At 40.1% G+C, this 20,128-nt stretch overlaps 1 non-coding gene across 1 annotated transcript; it reads left to right on the forward strand.

Annotated features, from left to right (window-relative positions):
- The first annotated feature begins 13,649 nt into the window (after positions 1–13,649).
- On the forward strand, positions 13,650–13,753 carry LOC148565076 (small nucleolar RNA R71). The gene has a single exon (XR_015884016.1). It is a non-coding gene; the product is annotated as a small nucleolar RNA R71 (small nucleolar RNA).
- Positions 13,754–20,128: the final 6,375 nt, after the last annotated feature.

The following is a 20,128-nucleotide window of genomic DNA, read 5'->3' on the forward strand; positions in this document are numbered from 1 at the left end:
GTCATATGGAGGCGAATGATGGTATGAGGCTTGTGAGTATGACGTGTGGCTATGTTGAGGATATGTCTCATAGGCATATGGTGGTAGTTCTTGGAAGTCACAAGGAAATTCACCATAGCTAGTGGATTGATATGCATCATAGAACGGCTCTTCTTTATAGTGCATTGGTGGAGGTTTTTGCCATGGAGGTTGATCAAGTGTTTGAGGCTCCTCCCACCTTTGATCTCTAATTCCTTGATGTACATCCTCATTGAAGCTTTCATCTCCTACAACATAGTTTGAGCTACACTCATAGCCAAAGTGAGAATTCATAGTGATGTGGAAAATAAAAACAAAGAGCGATAAGAAATGAAGAAGGCTAAATCCTAAAATTAGCAAAAATCAACAAATAAACCAAAGATAAAGCTATTCACAATATTTACAATAGCCAATAACATAGCACCATTGGCTCCCCGGCAACGGCGCCATTAATTTGATTGTTCCAGAATTGTTGTCGGTAAGGAATTTCTCTTATAAAGAAGAAGAATTTCATTGTAAGCATAGCTCCAAACCAACAAACAACTCTCACATCAAATTAAAATATGTTTTCGTCACAAAGAACAATCCCCAAATAAGAATTAACCGGAGTATTTCGGACTCCGAGTCGTCTCCCTAGGAACCAATGGAGTGCACGTGTATTGGTTATAGAGGGGAAAAAGGGGATTTTGTTTATGAGATGGCAAGAAAATAGGTAAATTGAGCGAGTAAGCAAAGAAAGCAAATTAAAGAACTCTTGGCTAAGAATTGGGTACTTAAGATCACAATCCTAGTTAATACCAATTATTGACAATTATGAGAGGCAACCCATTATGTCTACTTCTCGAAGCCTTAAGTACGTAACATTTATTTCTAGACTGGAAGTATGTCAAATAGGCCTAATCACATCCACCCATAAGTCCTAACCTCCCTACCAATTGGTTTAGTAGTGGATTAGCGTCAATGGGCTTCAAATTGATCACACAGGGTTCTCAAATTACCAATTCCATGGTATCCAAAACTCAAGATCACTTAAGTCCCTTGGCTTAGACCAAGAGTTGACAAAACTACTCAAGAACTGAAGAAAACATTTCATCAAACACCTAGAGTGCAATAAAAATTGACATCATAACTTGCAAAGATACTAAAATCTACCACTATTAATTGCAAGAAAAGTAAATTCATAACTCAAATCAACATCAATTAAAGAGACATCAACATTAAAATTGCATTAAATGTAACAAATCAAACATAAGTGCATAAATGTAAAAGAGAGCATAAAAGTAAAATTAACACTACAAATCATGAGAATCAAGGAGTAGAAGTAAGAAATCATAAAAGAAATGAGATGAGAACATGTAATTAAACCTAAATCTAGGAGAGATTAACCTAACCTAATTCTAGAGAGAAGAGGGAGCTTCTCTCTCTAGAAACTAAACTACATGATGCTAAGGCTACAAAACAATTGCTCCCCCCTTGCTTGGACTTCAATTCTACATGAAATACACTCAGAAACAAGTTGGATTTGGGCTTGGGCAGCTCAGAAGTTACCCCCAGTGTTTTGCCATTAAGTGGGCCAAGTAAGAGTATCGGCGGGCGCGCGCCCTGTGCGCGTGCGCGTCGCTGGCAAATTCCCAATCTGCGCGGAAGCGGTATGTACGCGTGCGCGTCCTTGTGAGAAACCACTTTTGCGCGTGCACGCCTTGTACACGGGCGCGTCCATTGGTGCATTCAAAATCTTTGTTTCTTCATGCATTCTCCTCTTTGCATGCTTTTCTCCTCATTTCTTCCATCCAATACTTGCCTAATGAACCTGAAATTACTTAACAAACACATCAAGGCATCGAATGGAATTAGGGTGGATTAAAATCACCAATTTAAGGCCTAAAAAGCATGTTTTTACATTTAAGCATAATTTAAGGGAGAATTACAAAACCATGCTATTTCATTGAATAAATGTGGGAAAAGGTGGATAAATCCCCCAAAATAAGCACAAAATAAACCACGAAATCGGGGTTTATCATCTGGTCACTTCTTTCTTGACAACTTCTAAGATGGTGGGGTTCAGTCTCCTTTGAGGTTGATGGACAGGCCTTGCTCCCTCTTTTAAAAATATTATGTGCTCACAAACTTGAGGGCTGATGCCTACTATATCCACCAAGCTCCACCCAATTGCTTTCTTGTGTCTTCTCAGCACACTAAGCAACTGCTCCTCCTGTTGGGATGTAAGTTCCCTTGCAATGATAACTGGGAGCTTCTGATTGTCCTCAAGGTAAGCATACTTGAGGTGGGTGGAATGGGCTTTAACTCCATTTTCTGCTCATAGCTCGGCACTTGATCATCTGGAGCTAGTGATAATGGCAAAGTGTCCTCATTGTGTTCAGGGGGTTTTCCCACACTTGTATCTTGCTCCATGTGCATCTCTTTTACTTCTTCTTAGTGAACTGTAGCTATAGTCTCATCAATGATATCGCACTGGAAGATGGAATAATCTTTCAGAGGGTGCTTCATAGCTTCATCCAGGTTGAAGCTCACTGCTCTGCCATCTATCTCAAAAGAGTAAGTTCTTGCGAAGGCATCTAATTTGAACTTTGAAGTCTTCAGGAATGGCCTTCCAAGCAGGATGGATGATGGTCTTCCTGAGTCATTAGGGGGCATCTCCAAAATATAGAAGTCAATAGGAAATGTGAGCCCCTTAATGCTCACCAGCACGTCCTCAGCAATTCCAATCACTGTGATTATGCTTTTATCTGCTAAAACAAAAGAGTTGCCGACCTTTTTAAGGGAAGGAACCTCAAAGCATCATATACAGACAATGGCATTATACTAACACAAGCACCTATGTCACACATGCAGTCAGAAAATGTTACACCCCCAATGGTACACGTAACCATACATGGCCCTGGATCACTACATTTTTCAGGTATATCACCCATTAAAGCAGATATCGAGCTACCTAAGGGGATGGTTTCTAAATACTGTATTCTATTCTTATGCATGCATAAATCCTTCAAAATTTTGCATATTTAGGTACCTGGCTAATGGCATCAAAAAGTGAAATGGTTACCTCAACCTTTTTGAAGATTTCTTCCATCTTTGGATCGAGCTCCATCTGCTTTCTGGACTTCTTAGCAAGGTGGGGAAAGGGGATATGGATGGCGTCTCTTGCAGCTTCAGCTTCCTTTGGTGCGCTATTCTCTGGTTGAGTTGCTTCTTCCTCAGCCATGTCTTGTACTTCATCCTCCTCTTCAGCATCTTCTACCTCAAAAACATCTTCAACTTGAGTGTTCTCCTTTGAGCTTGCCTCCTCATGATTCCTCTGTTGCAGTTTGGTTCCGGACCTCAAAGTGATGGCATTGATGCCACCTTTGGGGTTGGGTAAAGGTTGAGAAGGAATGGCACCGGAGCTTGAAGATTGATTGTTGGAGGCAATTAGTGAATCTATCTGGGAGACGAGAGCTTGTAAAGTAGCATTCAGACCGTTCATGGTAGAGGTAAGTGTATTCTGAATGTCTTGTTGTCCTTGGGCCATAGTACGAAACATCTCATCATTAGAAGAAGAAGGGGGGTAAGTGATTTGAGGGGTCTGCTGATGGTTGTTCTGAGGCGCTTGGAACTACCTTTGGTGAGGTGCTCTGTAAGGCTGGTTCTGGTTTTGCTATTGATAGGGAGGATTCTGTTGATACCAGTTTTGCTGATTGTTATTATTATTCCACCTCTGATTTCTCTGGTTGTCTCTGCCTCCTCTGTTATAGTTGTCCCTCCATCCTTGGTTGGAGTTATCCCTCCACCCCTGGTTGGAGTTGTCTTGCCAACCTTGGTTATGGTTCCCACCTTGGTTATAATTGCCGCCTTGTTCATAGTATCCTTGATTCGGGCGGTCATAGAAGTTATGAGTAGCTGCCAAGGTGTTGTCTTCTTGTTGGAGCTGCGGACACTCATCAGTGTAATGAGTATAATCAACACATATTCCGCATACTCTTTGAGGAACTAACTGTTGACTATGTTGTAATGGGGGAGGCTGAGGTTGTTGTTGATTCAGCTGTATCTGCTTCAGTAAGTTGGTCATCTCTCTCAGAGTCTGAGTGAGAGCAGCAGTCTCACTGCTAGAGGAAACCTCTACAACAGCCTTGGGATGGTTGTTTCTGTGCCTGACATTCCGGGTATATTCCGCTAGATCGATGATCAGTTTCCATGCCTCTGTCGCCGTCTTGTACTTCTTCATAGAGCCATTACTTGCAGCATCTAATGTAGTCTTATCCTGAGGCTTCAAGCCTTGTGTAAAGTAGCTGATCAACATGATCTGGTCAATCTTGTGGTGGGGACATGAATCTATGAGATTCCTAAAGCGCTCCCAGTATTCGTAAAGGGTCTCTGACTCGCCTTGGATAATGCAGGAAATCTCCGTCCTCAGTCTATCTGTAACTTTAGCTGGAAAGTATTTTTCCATGAACTCCCTTGTTAGCAGATCCCAGTTGGTAACGACTGCTTCAGGTTGAGTGTAGAACCACTCTCTTACCTTTTTTCTCAAGAGAAAATGGGAAGGCAGACGGCAAAATAGCAGTTTCATCTGCACCCTGACGCCTAACAACTGCACAGGTCATCTGAAATTCCCTGAGGTGCTTGATAGGATCCTGAGCAGGTAAGCCATGAAACTTAGGTATTAGGTTGATTAGCGCAGTCTTCAGTTCAAAATCTCGAGCCAGATTTGGGTGACGAGCTAAATACGATTGCAGTGTAAAGTCTGGAGCTCCCTCTTCCTGGAGAGTAATCCTTCTGGATTCCGCCATATTACCTGCACATAAATCAACAGAATCAGTAGAAAAGGAGCATGTTTTTTCCTCAGATGGTGCTTCAGATTCGTCTTCAGAAGGGACTGGTGAATTGGTAGTAACTACTTTACCACCCTCAGAGGTTAACCTACTCCGAGCTTGCCTAATACGTGAAATAGTTCTTTCAATTTCAGGATCAAACGCAGCTAAGCTCGGGTCAGGCAGTGAACGCGTCATTCAATCAAAGAAACATACAACTCATGGTAATAAAATAAAATAAAATATGCAAAAATTAAAAATATGTACACCAACTAATAATTTAGCACACAATTGCAACTCCCCGGCAACGGCGCCAAAAATTGATTCGGGCGGAAAATAGCCAATTAAAAAATTATAGTAAGAACAACATTGTAAGTATAGTTCTTAATCGACAAAAATCCGCTTATCAATTTAGAAGGGTTGTCACAAAATTAGAATGAAAATACTAGGAGTAGAAATCCCAGGTCGTCTCCCAACGAGTTGACAAAAGGGTTCTATTTTATTAATCAGGAGTTTTCCGAGAAATTTTGAGAGTTGGAGAACAGAAAAATAAAGGATTATGAATTAAAGCAATGTAATTAAAAGAGATGTATATAATCAAATAAAAAGCCTTGACCGGGGGAATGATTAATTGGAAGTTCTATCTTTGCTGGAATTCTCTCAAGTGTAATATCAAGAGGTTGTTGTTTTCACTTAGTTAACCCTTTACTAAATAAAGGAAAGTCAAGTGATTGAGCTAACTCTTATTTGCAAGTCCTAATCCTCTCCCTTGGGAAGGATTAGCATTAGTAAATAGAGAATTAGCCAACAACTTCCAATTTAACTAATCACTTGAGCATTCCAACTCAAGGGTCTCCTTTTAATCATCCCCTGATGCATGGAAAACTTGTCTCTCAACAAATTTCCCTTCGGCAAGTGTACCGAATTTGTCGTCAAGTAAAAACTCACAATAGAGTGAGGTCGAATCCCACAGGGATTGATTGATCAAGCAACTTTAATTAGAAGAATGTTCTAGTTGAGCGAATCCAGAATTTGGGTTGAGAGTTGCAGAAAATAAAATGGCGGGAATGTAAATAACAGAAAAGTAAATGCTAGAATTAAAGGACTGGAAGTAAATGACTGAAAATAAATTGCAGAATTGTAAATTGGAATGGGGGATTTGCTCATAAAAGTAAATGGCAGAAATTAAAGAGAATGGGTAAGATCAGAGATGGAGAGTTCATTGGGCTTAGGAGATGTTGCAATTCTCCGGATCAAATTCATTTTCATCTCTTCCTCAATCAATGCACTCATTGATCTCCTTGGCAATCTTAAGTGATTGAATTACGATTTCTTGCAATTCAATCTCTCAAATCTTGATTAATAGCCAATTCCTTGGTCAATTGCTCATGAGAAGAGATGAAGTATGGTCACTGATTATACCACATGCATTTCCCAAATCAAGTATTGAGAGGGTTATAGTCACATACCCATCCAAACCCAATTTGGTCCAGCATGAGAAACCATTTCTAGCTTGATCTCTTCATTCCTCTTTCAAGGTTCAAAAGAGATCCAAGTTTGAATAGCTTCTCTTCCAAGATAACTACTCAATTGGATGAAGATCGAAAGCTTTCAAGTAAAATCAAGAGGGAAGATAGAAGAAGAATAATGAAAATTAGCATTGATCCATCAAATTACAACAGAGCTCCATAACCCAATGAAAGGGGTTTAGTTGTTCATAGCTCTTGAAAATGAAAACAAAGATGGAGAATACATCATAAAACTAGAAATTGCAAAGAAAGTAAAATACAGAGAGTAGTTCTCTTTTTCCCAGCCTCCAGAACTTCTTCTCAATTCAAAGCTACTCCTATATATACTACTTTTCTCAGCTTCTAGTGTGATTCTTCAAGTTTTGGGCCTTTGGATCTTGAGTTTGAAGCAGTTCCTTTCTTTATTTGGGCTTGGCTTTACTTGCAGAGAGAGAGTGCGAAGTGGGCGGAGACTTTAGTTCAGGACGTTAGGGGTGTTAATATTTAGTGAGAATATAAGTTTGAGAACGTTAGTGACACTTAACATTGTCACTAACGTTCCAATGCACCCCTTTGCCTCATGTTAAAACCCACGTTAACTCGGTTAACGTGGCTTTTAACGTTGCCTTGTTAACCTTCGAGAACGTTAATGACACTCAACATTGTCACTAACGTTCCAGTGTGCCCCTTCTTGCTTCACGTTAAAGCCCATGTTAACCAGGCTAACGTGGCTTCTAATGTGGGCCTTGCCATCCTTCGAGAACGTTAGTGACATTCAACATTGTCACTAACGTTCCAATGTGCTCCTAGGTCTCATGTTAGAGTCCACATTAACTAGGTTAACGTGGCTTCTAACGTGGCCATCTTTAGCCATCCCAACGATAGTGACAATGTTGAGTGTCACTAACGTGGGCTCATCCTTCATTCCTCATCGTTAGCTTCCACGTTAACCAAGTTAACGTGGAAGTTAACGTGACTCTTGGGGGTTGTGTGGTTGCTTCAACGTTAGTGACAATGTTGAGTGTCACTAACGTTGTCGACAACTCTTCATCCTTTACGTTAGTTCCCACGTTAACCAAGCTAACGTGGGAGTTAACGTGGTACTTTGCACCATAGGCCAACGTTAGTGAGAATGTTGAGTGTCACTAACGTTGGCTTCTCTTCCCCCCTTAACGTTAGAGGCCACGTTAACTAGGTTAACGTGGCTTCTAACGTGGCCACTTATGAGTAATTGCCAACATTAGTCACAATGTTAAGTGTCACTAACGTTGGCTCAACTTTTCTTCTCCACGTTAGAGTTGACGTTAACTTAGTTAACGTGACTCTCTAACGTAGACATTGATGGCTTTTTGAGAGTGTTATTGGCAATCACTTTTCTCATTAACCTTGCAAGTTACCTCCCCTTTTCTTGCTTCCTTTTGGTCCTGAAATCAAGCAATAAAGTGCATCAAAGCTCCAGTCCAAGTCATGAGTAATGCAACATAATATTTGTCACTAAACTTATGCAAAATCCTCATGAAATTATGTAAAATGCACAATGTATGCTTGAATCAAGGCATAGGTGAATATCTACCCAAAACTAGCTTATTTCCTAAAGAAATGCATGAAACTAACCTAAAAACAGTAAAGAAAAGGTCAGTGAAACTTGCCAAGATGCCCTAGCATCACAACACCAGACTTAAAGCTTGCTTGTCCCTAAGCAAGTACTGGAACAAGAGAATGATGAATGGAATGTCCAGAGGAATGAGTCATTCTTGTGGAAGTTATGTTACTGATTTTATGGTGGTTTCATGCATAGCAACTTAGGTTCATTCCATTACTGGTTTTCAGACCTTTATCATGTCTCTAAACACTTACTTTGTTTATATCCCATGAGACTTTTATTCATTGATCCTTTTATTGTTATTTCAAGGGTTATTTGTGTTATTTAGGCTAAGTGTTCTGTAAGGGGGCAACTCTTTAAGATAAGTTTTCAGCCAACACTCCCAAACCAGTTAGTTCAAGGTGCTAGGTGTTGAAGAACCCCTAAGGACTTACTCCCTCAAGTCTCTCCCCCATACATACACACCACAGGCATATAGTTTGTTTATTTTCTTTTCTTGAGACCTTGGTATCCAGCACCTCTTTGGGTTACTAAATGCTCTGTAGTGAGGGTTACTCTTGATAGTGGATTTTTAGCTGATAATCCCGGGTTAGTTAACCCAAGTTACCAAGTGATAAAACACCCCTGAGAGCTTATTCATCCAAGTAGATCCCTCACACAAGAGCACCACTGACACTTGTCTCAAGGTCCAAACCATTGGTGCCTAGCCTTATTGCTTACTCTTTTTCTTTTGTTTTTTTACTTCCATTATTCTTTCCCTTTTCTCTTATTAGGATCTTGTCATATGCTCAGTCTCATGGGTATATCCAAAGTCAAGTACTCAGGATAGATAGTTGTCCTCCTAACCTTGTGGTTGAACTAACTTAGCTAACTTATGACTACCCCAAAGATTCATGAATGCACTTCCACAATATGAACTCCACTCTGGTCTTTTAAAAACATAAACCTTCTCTTCTTCATTTGATTCAAAAGGAACAAGCATACAAGTAAGTTAAGTAAGGATGCAGCGACATAAAGACTAGCACACATAGACCTATTCAATACCACAAACTTAAAAGACATGATTGAAAAAGGTTTAACATAACATGGAAGCAAGTTCTATTTCATACAAGATCTTCCTTATTTTAAGACATAGAGAATGATAGAACAAAGAAGGAACTCCACCACCTTTTACTGTTGTGGATGTCCATGCTCTTTTCCTTGCTTGTCCTCCTTGTTTCCTCTTGCATTTCCTCGCATCCGTGCCAATCTTGCTTGCTTCCAATCCTCAAGTGCCTTCCTCACTGACTCATGACTCTCTTCCACCATTTGTCTTTCCTTTCGTGCTAATTCATCCTTCATTTCGTCATACTTGGCTATTCCTGGATGCAATACTGGCAGCTGTCCCACTAAGTAGCCAAGCCTCGCTTGAGTATTTATATGATGTCTTGTTTGGCTCATGTAAACTCCTTCTGCGAATGCCCTTTGCTCGTCCAATAGTTCTGCCTGTTCTATTTGTCTTCGATGCATCTCATGTATGTGTGCCCCTTGATGTGCTTGGATGTTGATTAGCCTCTGGGTGGATTCTTGTTGCTCGTTTTGCCTTTGTTCCATCCTGTTGAATGCTTCTCCCCATTGTTGTCCTTGGCTTAGTTGCTGTTCCATCATTTGCCTTTGCCACTCACCTTGCTGAGTCATCCATCTTGAAAGTGTTTCCTCTTACTGCCCCATCATCTGTAGTTGAAGCTCTTTCTGTGCTCCTTGGCTTTCCAAATATTGTCTAGATAAGCCATCAATGGCCTCCTACAATTGGTGCATGTCCAAGGTCTGTTGTGCTTGACCCTCTGAGACTTGGCCTTCCACTACTTGAGGGGCTGTCCTCTTTCTTTGCTTCCGTTGAGGCAGGGGGGATGCTGCAGCATTCATCCTTCGGACCGTTATTGGAATGCCTTCCTTTATCCAAACAGGGTCCTCATCTTCAAAAACCACCCTAGCTTTCTTGCATATTCGGTAAATAGTGCTGGGGTAACCTAATGTTCCTCTTGAGTCGCTTTTCTCTGCCATCTTTCTAATGCCTTGAGCTATGATCTCATGAACTTTGATTTCTCCTCCCTTGAGTATACAATGCACCATTGTTGCTCTCTCGAGATTCACCTCCGAGTTGTTTGCAGCTGGGAGAATAGACTTCCTCACTAGCTCGAACCACCCCTTAGCTTCAGGAGTGAGGTCTGTTCTCTTAATGAACTTTGGTTTATTTCCTGCACCCCTTTCCCAGTCAGCTCATGGTACACAAAGGTCTTGTAAAAGCTGGTCATAATTGGGGTTGTTGTCCAATCTTGAGTGGTAACTTTCTTCTTCAAACGGTATAGACCGTAGCTTCAATGCCCTCATTACACTCATGGGACCAAAATCCACCATTGTTCCTCTCACAAAGCTTGTATATGACTCATCTTTCTTATCATATCTGACTGCATTTGCATAAAATTCTCTTATGAGATTTGCATTCACCTTACTGACCGGGTCAGTGAAGAGCTCCCATCTTCTCCTTTCTACCTTCTCTGTGATTTCGGGGCATTCAGTCTTCTTAACTTGAAACCCCAGCTCATAGATGATTTCCTTATCAACCATCCACCCGTATTGCATTGCATGATGCAAGCTTCTAAATCTCTTCTCATCATATGGGTGTTCTTCCATGGGTTCCTTTCCCTCCCTTCTTTTAGAACTTGAAGATGCCATGAATGATGATTAATATGTGAAGGTGGTAAGGTTGTGGAGACTTTTGGTTGTTTAGGGTTTTATGGCAATGAAGAGAGTGAGAGGAGGAACGTTTATAATCAGATAGGGGGTGTATTGTACCGAAATGAAGAATGGTGAAGGGTGTGTGATGACAATGAAGGGTGGTACAGACAAGGGTCGTTTATATAAAGAGGTTGTGAGAGAATGGAGGGTGTAGATTGATGAAGTGGTCACTTGATGGACGGTTAGGGTTATGCATGGCTAGAAGACAAGGATCATCACTTTATGATGGGGATTGCTCGGTCTTCTAGGGGCTCCATTTTTTCAATGTTGCATGGCAACATTTTCCAATGTATTCCCTCTTTAGAACAAGTGTGTAACCCCTCCTCTTGTGGTGTCCGAACCTTCTTTGTTTGGTTGTCCAATCTATCCCTTTTTATGCTCCTTTTCCTTTCCTATAAAGGTTTAAAATAAGAAAATTAATATCATAAAAAAATTCAAACTCTACGGCTAGAATACAAGGGAAGAAAGGATTTGATTGTTTATTTATGAATTCCAACTAACTAACTAACTATTGGTGGGTCCTTATATGCATTTTGGTGGCACCATGGGGTGACACCAAACTTAGTTTGAAGCAATGTGATGAAAAGTTTTGTTCAAAGCTCCCAAGACTAGCATGCATCTTAGTTTGCTTTGAACACCAAACTTGTTCTTCACTATATACTGCATGATAAAGATTTCACCAAATGTTTGTCAAGTTTGGGTTGAAATTCATAAACATTGATTTATTCATTATTTTAAAAACATATAAAACATGGGTTGCCTCCCATGAAGTGCTTCTTTAGCGTCACTAGCTTGACGTTTTTCCTTCATCAGGGTGGTTGGTAGTGCTTAAAGTCCTCCCCTCTTGCTGTGGACTTGTATCCATTGGTTGGATCAATGATCTCCACATGTTCCAGGGAAAGAACTCTGTTGATAGTGAAGACCATAGGTAACTGAGATGGTACAGTAGGGAGATTAGGGGGAATATCTGGGAAGTAAGCTGAGACAACTCTATCCCCTGGAGAGAAATCTTCCGTAGGGATCTTCTTGTTCCTCCATCTCCTTGGTACCTTCTTCTTTGTTTCTTTTGAGGTTGCCTTCCCCTTGGAGACCTCTTTTCTCCAAGGAGTTGTGATGCTGTCTTCACCTGCCTCTAGAGGTTTGGGTTCCTCCAACTTTTCTTTGAGCTGTGGCAATTGCTGTTTTCCTTGTTTATCAATTGAGGGGGTTTCAGAATGAACTGGCTGTGCTTCAGTGCTTGTCTCCTCCTTCAGTGTCTCCTTATCGTTTGTGCTTAGTTCTTTGTCCTCTTGATCTGTTTCTTGTGAGAGTTTGAAGACATTGAAGCTGAGTCGTTCATCATGGATTCTCAATATTAGCTCCCCTTTCTCTACATCGATAAGTGCTCTGGCCGTAGCTAGGAATGGTCTTCCCAATATGATTGGGTGAGTGTGACTCTCTTCCATGTCCAGAATGACAAAGTCTGTTGGGAGAAAGTACTTCCCAACCTTTAGCAACACATTTTCCACCACTCCTATTGCTTGCTTTTGAGTTTTGTCAGCCAGTTTGATGATTACATCTGTGGGCATTATCTCATTAATCTACAGCCTCTTCACCAGGGATAAAGGCAGTAAGTTGATGCTGGCCCTCAAATCACATAGTGCTCTATCGAACATAGTTTCACCTATGGCACAAGGGATGTGAAAACTCCCTGGGTCTCTTCTTTTCGTAGGCAGCTCAGGTTGAATAAGGGCCCTACATTCCTTGTTCATCACTATAGTCTGGCCTCCTTTGAGTGAGCTTTTCCTGGGAAGAAGTTCCTTCATATACTTGATGAATGCAGGCATTTGTTGAATTGCCTTGATGAATGGTATGTTTACATGCAGAGATGCAAACAAGTCTAGAAACCTTGAGTATATTCTCTTTCCCACAGCACCATTGAGTAGTTGAGGGAAGGGAGCATAGAGCTTCAGCAACTCTTGTTGTGAAATTTTTGGTCCTTGGTGATTTCTATCCTCCTCCTTTGTTGAGTTGTCTTCAGGTTGTTTGCAAAGTTTGCCTTGCTTGTCTTCAGTCTCTTGATCACTCGTAGTGACCATTTTGCAATCTTCCCATCTTACTTTCTTTGCTTCTCCTTTGGGGTTCTTCTCCGTGTCACTTGGGAAGCTATCAGTAATTTTGGGAATCTTCTCAGCTAAATATCCCACCTGGAATTCCAGCTTCCTAATGGTCTCTCCCTGATTCTTAATATTGGCTCGCACCTCCTCTTTGAACACCTTATTTTCTGGAATCTCTTGGCATATTCCTTCAAGTAAGGCTTCAATCTTAGAGAGCTTGTCATCAATTGATGAGTGATTTGGAGCAGATGTGCTGTTTTGGTTTTGATAAGTGTGTGGAGAAGTGTTGTTGTGGGGGTGTTGAGATGTCCTCTGGGTGAATTGCTGGTGAGCTGCATTGTTGTTGGAGTTGTAACGTCTCTGGTCTTGGTTTTGATCTTGCTCACTTCTCCACCCAAAGTTTGGGTGGTTTATCCATCCAGGGTTGTAAGTCTTGGAGTATGGATCATAGTTTTTCCTTGGTGAATTCCCAATGTAGTTGGCTTGCTCCTGACTCCCCTCTGCTTCTTCATTCACTCCTTCTTGGATTGTTGATGAAGATGAGATTGCTGCTACTTGGTTTCTCTCCATCTTCTTGGTGAGGTCAGCCAGCTGCTGGGTAATGAGCTTGTTTTGGGCCAACAGAGCATCTACATTGTTTAGCACCATCACTCCTCTTGTGTTCCCTCTTTTGGAAGCATAGAAGTAGTCGTTTTCTGCTACTGTTTCAATAACATCTATGGCTTCCTCAATGGTCTTCTTCTTGTTCAAGGATCCTCCAGATGAATGGTCCACGACCTTCTTTGACTCATAGGATAGCCCTTCATAGAAAATGTGCAGCTGCACCCATTCGTTGAACATGTCAGGTGGACACCTCCTTGTTAAGTCCTTGAACCTCTCCCATGCTTCATACAGAGTCTCACCATCTTGTTGCCTGAAAGTTTGAACCTCAGCTCTCAGCCTATTGATTCGTTGAGGAGGGTAAAATCTTGCTAAGAATTTGTTCACCACATCCTCCCAAGTTGTCAAGCTCTCCCTTGGGAAAGATTCCAGCCACTTGGCTGTCTTGTCCCTGAGTGAGAAAGGAAATAAGAGCAGTCTATAGGCATCAGGATGAACACCATTAGATTTCACTGTGTCACATATTCTCAGGAAGGTGGTCAAATGTTGATTGGGGTCTTCTTGAACACCTCCTCCAAACGAACAGTTGTTCTGAACAAGGGTGATGAGCTGTGGTTTCAGTTCAAAGTTGTTGGCATGGATTGTTGGCTTTTGGATGCTACTTCCACAATTGCCTGGGTTTGGATTGATGTAAGAGCCCAAAACTCTTTTATCCTCCCCAGCATGATTTGCTCCACCTCCTCTGCCATGGTTGTGAGTCTCTTCTTCATGATGATTTTCCATGTTTTCTTCCATGTTTGGTTCAAAGTATTCCTCAAAGTGGTCCTCCTCTTCTTCAGCACCAACTACACGTTTTTCTTTTGCCTTCCTCCTTAGTCTAAGGAAGGTTCTCTCATGTTCAGAATCAAAGGAAGTTGAAGTCCCGCTTCTTCTCCCTGTCATACAACCAACAAGTACAAGCAAAGAAAATAGATGTAGACAGTATTTGTGTCAGAATTACTGTTAGTTGTGGGTGATGCAATATATCAAATAGTTAGTGGGTTAGCAAACAGAATTGAAAATAACAAAGAAAAACAAAAGAGTAGAGGGGGAAGGGAAGAAGTTTAACTAACACAAAAAGTAAATCACTCAAACAGAAAAATGAAATTCACAAAATAAAAATGCTCAATCTAGTGATCTTCCAATTTAATCATTGTTGATGCACAATCAATCCTCGGCAACGGCGCCATAAACTTGATGCACGAAAAACTTGTCTCACAACAAATCTCCCTTCGGCAAGTGTACCGAATTTGTCGTCAAGTAAAAACTCACAATAGAGTGAGGTCGAATCCCACAGGGATTGATTGATCAAGCAACTTTAATTAGAAGAATGTTCTAGTTGAGTGAATCCAGAATTTGGGTTGAGAGTTGCAGAAAATAAAATGGCGGAAATGTAAATAACAGAAAATTAAATGCTAGAATTAAAGGACTGGAAGTAAATGACTGAAAATAAATTGCAGAATTGTAAATGGGAATGGGGGATTTGCTCATAAAAGTAAATGGCAGAAATTAAAGAGAATGGGTAAGATCAGAGATGGGAGTTCATTGGGCTTAAGAGATGTTGCAATTCTCCGGATCAAGTTCATTTTCATCTCTTCCTCAATCAATGCACTCATTGATCTCCTTGGCAATCTTAAGTGATTGAATTACAATTTCTTGCAATTCAATCTCTCAAATCTTGATCAATAGCCAATTCCTTGGTCAATTGCTCAAGAGAAGAGATGAAATATGGTCACTGATTATACCACATGCATTTCCCAGATCAAGTATTGAGAGGGTTATAGTCACATACCCATCCAAACCCAATTTGGTCCAGCATGAAAAAGCATTTCTAGCTTGATCTCTTCATTCATCTTTCAAGGTTCAAAAGAGATCCAAGTTTGAATAGCTTCTCTTCCAAGATAACTACTCAATTGGATGAAGATCGAAAGCTTTCAAGTAAAATCAAGAGGGAAGATAGAAGAAGAATAATGAAAATTAGTATTGATCCATCAAATTACAACAGAGCTCCCTAACCCAGTAAAAGGGGTTTAGTTGTTCATAGCTCTTGAAAATGAAAACAAAGATGGAGAATACATCATAAAACTAGAAATTGCAAAGAAAGTAAAATACAGAGAGTAGTTCTCTTTTTCCCAGCCTCCAAAATTTCTTCTCAATTCAAAGCTACTCCTATATATACTACTCTTCTCAGCTTCTAGTGTGATTCTTCAAGTTTTGGGCCTTTGGATCTTGAGTTTGAAGCAGTTCCTTTCTTTATTTGGGCTTGGCTTTACTTGCAGAGAGAGAGTGCGAAGTGGGCGGAGACTTTAGTTCAGGACGTTAGGGGTGTTAATATTTAGTGAGAATATAAGTTCGAGAACGTTAGTGACACTTAACATTGTCACTAACGTTCCAATGCACCCCTTTGCCTCATGTTAAAACCCACGTTAACTAGGTTAACGTGGCTTTTAACGTTGCCTTGTTAACCTTCGAGAACGTTAGTGACACTCAACATTGTCACTAACGTTCCAGTGTGCCCCTTCTTGCTTCACGTTAAAGCCCACGTTAACCAGGTTAACGTGGCTTCTAACGTGGCCCTTGCCATCCTTCGAGAACGTTAGTGACATTCAACATTGTCACTAACGTTCCAATGTGCTCCTAGGTCTCACGTTAGAGTCCACGTTAACTAGGTTAACGTGGCTTCTAACGTGGCCATCTTTAGCCATCCCAACGTTAGTGACAATGTTGAATGTCACTAACGTTGGCTCATCCTTCATTCCTCATCGTTAGCTTCCACGTTAACCAAGTTAACGTGGAAGTTAACGTGACTCTTGGGGGTTGTGTGGTTGCTTCAACGTTAGTGACAATGTTGAGTATCACTAACGTTGTCGACAACTCTTCATCCTTTACGTTAGTTCCCACGTTAACCAAGTTAACATGGGAGTTAACGTGGTACTTTGCACCATAGGCCAACGTTAGTGACAATGTTGAGTGTTACTAACGTTGGCTTCTCTTCCCCCCTTAACGTTAGAGGCCACGTTAACTAGGTTAACGTGGCTTCTAACGTGGCCACTTATGAGTAATTGCCAACGTTAGTGACAATGTTAAGTGTCACTAACGTTGGCTCAACTTCTCTTCTCCACGTTAGAGTTCACGTTAACTTAGTTAATGTGACTCTCTAACGTGGGCATTGATGGCTTTTTGAGAGTGTTATTGGCAATCACTTTTCTCATTAACCTTGCAAGTTACCTCCCCTTTTCTTGCTTCCTTTTGGTCCTGAAATCAAGCAATAAAGTGCATCAAAGCTCTAGTCCAAGTCATGAGTAATGCAACATAATATTTGTCACTAAACTTATGCAAAATCCTCATGAAATTATGTAAAATGCACAATGTATGCTTGAATCAAGGCATAGGTGAATATCTACCCAAAAGTAGCTTATTTCCTAAAAAAATGCATGAAACTAACCTCAAACGTGATTCTCCCCAAGGTAATTTTCAGCCAACGTTTGACCTCACGTTTAAGGCAAACGTTGACGCAAACGTTGAGTCCTCCAGGGTATATTATTAAGCCAATGTTTGACCTCACGTTTGAGGCAAACGTTGGCGCAAATGTTGAGTCCTCCAGGGTATTCCTTTAAGCCAACTTTTGACCTCACGTTTGAGGCAAACGTTGGCACAAACGTTGAGTCCTCCCAGGTGCTTCTTTTAAGCCAACGTTTGACCTCACGTTTGAGGCAAACGTTAGCGCAAACGTTGAGAACATTGCCAGATTCAGAAGCTCAAACGTGCTGTCCATCCCATACTATTATATATTGTTGGAAATCCTTGAATGTCTACTTTCCAATTCTGTTGGAAGCGCATTATTTGGAGCTCCACAGCTCGAGTTATACTTCGTCAAAGATGCAGAGGTCAGCTGGCCTTACTACAGGTTGGTGCCATGTTCGTTTATGCATTTTTCGGGGCAGTTTTCTCCCTCAATTTGAGTGTCCACTATGTAGCGCCATATATGCTTGGAAAGCTCTAAATCCCTACTTTCCATTGCATTTTGAATCACTTCATTTGGAGCTCTGTAGCTCAAGTTATTCTTGTTGGAAGTATACCCCTTCAGGCTATGGGAGCAACATTTCCCAAGGTATTCCTTAGCCAATGTTTGACCTCACGTTTGATGCAAACGTTGGCGCAAACGTTGAGCTCCTGGGTGGCTGTGCTGATTGTCAATCTTCCTTGATTTGGTCATGGGCCACGCATTTAAAAGCGTGGCCTAAGGCTCCAAAGTGTGCTCCAACTTCAAAGTGTGCCCCAAAGCTTTTTTTTTCTTTTTAGCTTATTTTGTGCTTCTTTGCTTCTTTTTCTTCTTATTTCCTACAAAATTTATAAAATCAAAAGATCAAGAAAATATACCATTTAAGCACAAAAGAATGTAATAATTAAGCACTAATTATCTATTTCTTGTATGAAAAAGCATAGAAAAACATGACATGGTGACATGTCATCACAACACCAAACTTAAACATTGCTTGTCCCCAAGCAAGAAAAGAATCATGCAATAGAGATTGACAATCCAAGGTAAGAAGAATAGCAACTCAATGTTTATGGTAAGATAGTTTTCTAAGCATGCTACAATCACAAAAGAAATGTAAATGATTGATGCTTCTATCTAGCTCAATTTATGAAATCTTTTTCTTATATTTCTTCCTTGAAACAAGCTTTTGATTTTCTTATTAGCTTCTCCTTTTAGGTGCTTTGCCCCATGAGTTGATAACAAAGCTACGACTCTAAATGCTTTGTTTGCAAGTATTACCACTTGATACATAAGCACCACAAGCATTTAACTAGAGGACTTCATTAAGCTCATTTGTTTCTTTTCTTGACTCTCTAATCATTGATGCTCAAAGCCTTGAGCTTTGAGGGAGTGCTTTTGCACTTGAGCCTAGCCTTGACTTCTAAGTGTTTTGTTTTCAAGCATTTTACTTGATACATAAACACCACAAGTACTTGACAATTGTCATTGGTACTCAGAGCCTTCAGCTTTCTCATTCTTCCCCTTTTTCTTTTCTTGCTTTAATTTGTAATTGCTTTTTCAGGGTTTTCATGATTTCAAAAGATTTCACAAAATGTCCTAGATGAAAACTTCAATTAAATAAAATCTAATACAATTGAGCAACAATTAATCATACTAGCCTTCCAATACTTGTATGCACATGCTAAGTTCTTCTTTAATGCCTTGTTTGTTTATGATCATGATACTTTACTGATTTGAACTTTACAAAACTCAAGTTGGTAGTCATAATGGCATGGCAACATGTTACAGATCATAATTCAGGCTATGCTCATTCATACCACACATGCATACAGAGAACATAAAGACAATCATGCAATTTAAAGTGCTGGAAACAAAGGAGAGGAAAAGGAACTTTACAACCTTGTAATTCATCTTCTCTATTGTTGTCATTTTCCTCCCATTCTTTCCTTTCCCTTGCCAAATTCAGAATGCTTGTTCATCCTCAAGCAATAATTAGAACAATGGCTATGGGGCTAAGATGGATCATAAATGTCTTATACAATGAAATGTTAGTAGCACATGTGTTTTAAGCAAGCAAAATTAAAGATAACAATCAAGGCATAAGAGACAGAGACATTTTGATTGCATAGATAAGAAGGTGTGCACAATACATTGCATAAAAGATAAGTGGCACACCAAACTTAGTGTGACACTTTCACTTGGAATTAATGCAAGTATCTTGTAAGAATTGGAACCAAATTTTGTTGCATAGCAACACCAAACATAGAATGCAATCATATGTCAATTTATTTGAATTAAAACTAAGCAAATGAAACTGTTATTTGTTAAGTACAATCACCAAGCCAAGAATCTATCATGAATAAGGATCTCTTGGTGATGTACTAACAAAGACAATTAATAAGCAAACTAGAGGAAAGCATTTAAAAAAAAAAAACAGAAAAATAACCAAAGCATGAAAAGTGTTAAATCATAAGAGAAAAATAAAATTGCAGAGGCATTGTGATTATACAAACAAGTGGTGCTGCTGGATGACTTGCATAGAAAATTAAGTGGCACACCAAACTTAGAATCTTAGTGTGACACTTCCATGTAAAATTGATGCAATCATACATGAAGATGGAAAACATTTTGTTGCAAGGCAACACCAAACTTAGAATGTAACCATATGCCAATTCATTGAATGTAAACAAAGCACAGAAAGAAAACAAAGCAGAGAAGAAATGTTACCTACGGTTGGGTTACCTGCCAACAAGTGCTCTTTTAGTGTCATTAGCTTGACATGTTGTTCTTCACTTTCTTCCTCTTCTTCCAGTTTGTTCAGAGGAATGACCTCAAAGGGTGGAAAGATTCAGCTAGTGTCCCTTGTCTTGGCCTTTCCTCAGCAAGATTCCTTTTGTAAAAAGCTTGATTGAGCTTACTTGCTGGATTAGGGACAGAATTGGTGTTCTTGCTAGTTACCTTCACTTCTTTGGATTCAAGAATTGGTTGCTGATGAGTGGATATTTTATACGCTTTTTGGGGTTAATTTCATATAGTTTTTAGTATGTTTTAGTTAGTTTTTAGTCTATTTTCACTAGTTTCTAGGAAAAATTTATATTTCTGGACTTTACTATGAGTTTGTGTGTTTTTCTGTAATTTCAGGTATTTTCTAGCTGAAATTGAGGGAGCTGAGCAAA

The sequence above is a fragment of the Arachis ipaensis genome, chromosome B5, assembly GCF_059453495.1.
Source record: "Arachis ipaensis isolate K30076 ecotype BB chromosome B5, ASM5945349v1, whole genome shotgun sequence".
In the NCBI taxonomy this organism is placed as follows: Eukaryota; Viridiplantae; Streptophyta; class Magnoliopsida; order Fabales; family Fabaceae; genus Arachis; species Arachis ipaensis.